Below are 3972 nucleotides of genomic sequence, written 5' to 3'. Positions count from 1 at the left end.
GCCGTGGGAACGTAATAATGTTCTATTTTGTATCAAGGTTTAGCTGTGGTTCTACTATTTACGAAAATTTCTGCATGCCGATGCAACTGATGCTGTGTTTGGTAACGGGGCGTAAGTATATGTGAGTGCGTGAAGTGATGTGCAGTGATGTTTCGATACCAGTAGTTAGAAGTATTTACTCGAGTACCTCTACCAAGTACCGAGTATTTTTCGTACTGCGATACGCGTGTAGAAGTATTTCATGGGTATCGAGTACAAAGTGCAAGTAGTATTTACTTGTGTGTTTGGGAAGGTCATCTGAAAAAAATCTGTGTTTTTATTTTTGAAAAAAACAATTCAAGATGTGTCCCACTCGATTTTGCTAGGGTTAAACTAAAAGAGCGCACAGAGTAGAGAACAAAAATCATATCGAATTAGAGGAGGATGTGGAGCCAGCCTATGATTTGCGGAAGCACCGTCCAGAATTCGTTTCGAAACAGAAAAATCCAACACAACTAAACGATGAACTTTCTCATTACTTAACGTCTCCTGTTTCAGCAATTTCAAGTAACCCCATTTCAAAATAGGTGGAAATGAAAAGGTATTTTCAGCTCTTCATAAGCCTTTCACCGCTGTATGCTGTTATATTGTATACGGCTATTAACTAAAATGTATCGTCTGAGTACTCTCGAGTACAAGTAGAATCGAATATTTCCTAGCGAAACTTCGAGTAGCATGGTATTTTCTCTTATATAATTTTAATGAGTACAGGCATCGACGGTATCGGACGAACACTAGTGGCGTGGCTTCGATGGTCCTGCCAATGGCGTGCTGTACTCGTTACATTTGCACCAACCATTATTTATTTATTTTATATTATTTTTTTAATTATATATTTTTGTTTCTTTACTTATATTTTTTGTTTGTTAAGTATTTTTTTTCTTAATTTTTGCGCGGCCGAGGTCCTTTGTACCGTCGAAAGCCACGGTCGCCATGTTGTGCCGCCTCCTTGCACACACTTTATAATCAGTGTTGCCATTTTAGCCGTTTTCTGGCTAAATTTAGCCGGTTGCGATAGCAAACATCCGGAGAAATTTCGGTTTAGCCGGCAGCCGATTTATTATTTGCCTTGATTTTGCTATTTGCCTTGTTTTCTTAAAATGCAAATATGTTATATATATGTTTCATTTTTTGAATAAGCGACATGAAATCTGTTAGAAATGGCTACTAGCCTTATCGCAGAGAAAATTTGCATGGCAGGCAGAGTTAAAGGGTGAACACACCAAAACTGCGACACTTACAAATTACTACCAGAAACAAACTAGCAGGCTTTGAAATTTTTTTTTTTTTTGTATTATATAACTTGGAAGTTTAGATGTTATTAAAATGTTAAAATATTAGTTATTATTTGCTCCATATGCAAGTGATCGGTATTTTCATCGCACACGCGCCATCATGTTCTGCACGACTGCATCATCGACTTTACGCGATGCGCACAACTACTTTCTTTTGCACTCTTCAATATTTTTCACTGTTTCACCTGTTTTCTGCAAGATATCTTTGACAATTGACCAATATTCCCCAATAGGACGTAGCTCTGGGCTATAGGGTGGATTGCAGTCGTGAGGTACAAAATTGATGTTATTTTATTTGCATTATACCACGGCAATGTGTCCTTGGCATAGTGGCAGCTTGCCAAGTCCGCCTAGAACAGTGGCCTACTCCTTATCTGTTGATAAATGACAGAAGACGCCTTTTGAGGCACTCATCCCGATAAACTTGGTCATTCATTGTCCCGGATGGAAAAAAATGGCTGCTCTTACGGCCACAGGAACAAATAGCTTGCCAAACCATGTGGTTTTTTGGAAATTTGGACTTCATTTTCAGTCCATAACAATGCAGTTGTATTTTTTAATTTAGAATTCTTACAACTTCCGAATTCGGGATTTCGCTGTAACATTCTACTTTGCGCCTTGGTCTGGCGCTGTTTGAGCTGTAGAACATCTCAATGAAGCTTTCCGCTTTACCTTTTGTACGAAAAACTGCGATCTGCGTACGGATTTTGCAACATAACGCGACAAAATCTTCGGATTTCGCGAAAACGCACTGAGGACCTTCCGAGCACTGTTTTTATCACTTTGACCATGCTAACCCCCGCTCCCTGGTTTTATCGTAACTGCCAGGTCTTATTTGTACCGATTAAAACCCTGCAAACTGTCGAATAGTGCAATCTTTAATTTTTTAGCAATTTTACGTGTACTTAAGGCCGGATCATTTATAAACTCGTGCAAAATGGTTTGTCTCGTTTCTAACTCGGTTGCCATTTTTAACTCAACTAGGAAACGAATTCAAATGAAATTTCTTCTACGTCCAACTAAGGTCATGTGGTCAGCTTATGGTATTTGAATTTCAAAATATTGAATTCGTTTTGGGTAAGTTATAAGCTTCCCAAAGTGTCGCAGTTTTGATGTGTTCACCCTTTATATAAAACGCTTATTTTTATTTTAAACGAATATATTTGTTCTAAAGAAAGCCGTAGCGGGGATTTTGTTTATAAAATGTTTGTTACGAATATCTTAAATTTTAGTTTGAAGTTTTATTCGCAAACTTAGAAAATAACAAATTGTTCAATGTTTGCTTAACACGCGTTTGTGTTTGGATGTAGTGCCACCACACAGAATAAATATTACATGTAGATATTGTCTTCCCATATAGCGCATATTCAATTCTGCCTTAATTATAAAACATCATTTTTGCCAACTCCTAATGGTTTAAGGTAAGGGAAAAATTGATATTTTCAAGCACTATGTACACATACATATTAAGTAGTCCACTTGCAAAGTGCGCTATCTAAAATTTTTTCGATTTCTAGTTTTTGGTGGATTACGTACCAATATTTAAAGTAGTTTCATGCCCACTAACAACAGAGTGCAAAATATTTTTATGATCAGAAAAAAAATAGCACCAAATGTTAAGTCTTTTTCCAAAAGTCGCTATCAAACTTATTTATAAACTTTCAAAAGTATCCATCTAGAAAACTGCTTTAGGTGGTATAGACTGTTAATGTTATCTTATGACATGTTATATTAAGTTGCAATTTTATAAGGCTCCTACTTATCCCAATTTTCAGGTTATAATAAAAAGGATTCAATTTAAATTTTACTTGTTGTCGTAGCCGTTTTTCAAATTTATGGTTTTCTATTATAAAATCACATAACGCTGTTTGCAAGTGGACTACTCAAATGTATCAGTTTAAATGAACTTTTTTGCTGAGAACTTATTTAAATTCCAAAAACCGAAGGCAGACTTGAATTAAAAGAACCAACACTGAAATGCGTCAAAATTATAAACGCAAATAAAAGAACCACGTCCGATAGGTTTAATCGCCAAATTTATTCTGATTCTCCTTGACTGTACAAATATGTGCTTAAGCTAAACGGATGATGCAATCTCTGGAAGGTTGGAAAGGACGCTACAGAATAGAAAAGGGGAAATAGAAACTTCTACACTATAACTGGAAATGACGCTTACTGACTAGGGGAAATGTATACACAGCATATTATGTGGTATTTACATACATATGTGTTTATGGTTGCTATATATACTACGTTTACATATTTACATATATATATATATTCGGCCATCCTGATCAATGAGATCTCCTGATCTCTTTTGCTATCATTCGTGCGCCCATAGAACCATGGCCGTATGTTCCCTACTGCCCACACGCCCCTGTAAGGTATTCTCGACTGTTGGAAACGCTCTACATCTCCTAACATATAACGGTCATTGTGTAATACTTTTACTATTTTGTAGGGACCTTTAAATTTTGGAATCAGCGTCTTTGGCGTACTTGTATTTGAATCGAAGTTTTTGACAACAACATAATCTCCGTTTTTGTATACGTGTGGGCTCTGCCTCTTTTTATTTACATAATTTTTGTTATTGTGCAGATTTGCATCGTATTGGGGTTAAGAAAAAACAGTACTGAAG

This window comes from Rhagoletis pomonella, unplaced genomic scaffold (assembly GCF_013731165.1).
Source record: "Rhagoletis pomonella isolate Grant_MI unplaced genomic scaffold, Rhpom_1.0 Rhpom_scaffold_00001, whole genome shotgun sequence".
Taxonomy (NCBI): domain Eukaryota; kingdom Metazoa; phylum Arthropoda; class Insecta; order Diptera; family Tephritidae; genus Rhagoletis; species Rhagoletis pomonella.
The sequence above is the reverse complement of the archived record's forward strand: the minus strand, read 5'-3'. Positions refer to the sequence as shown.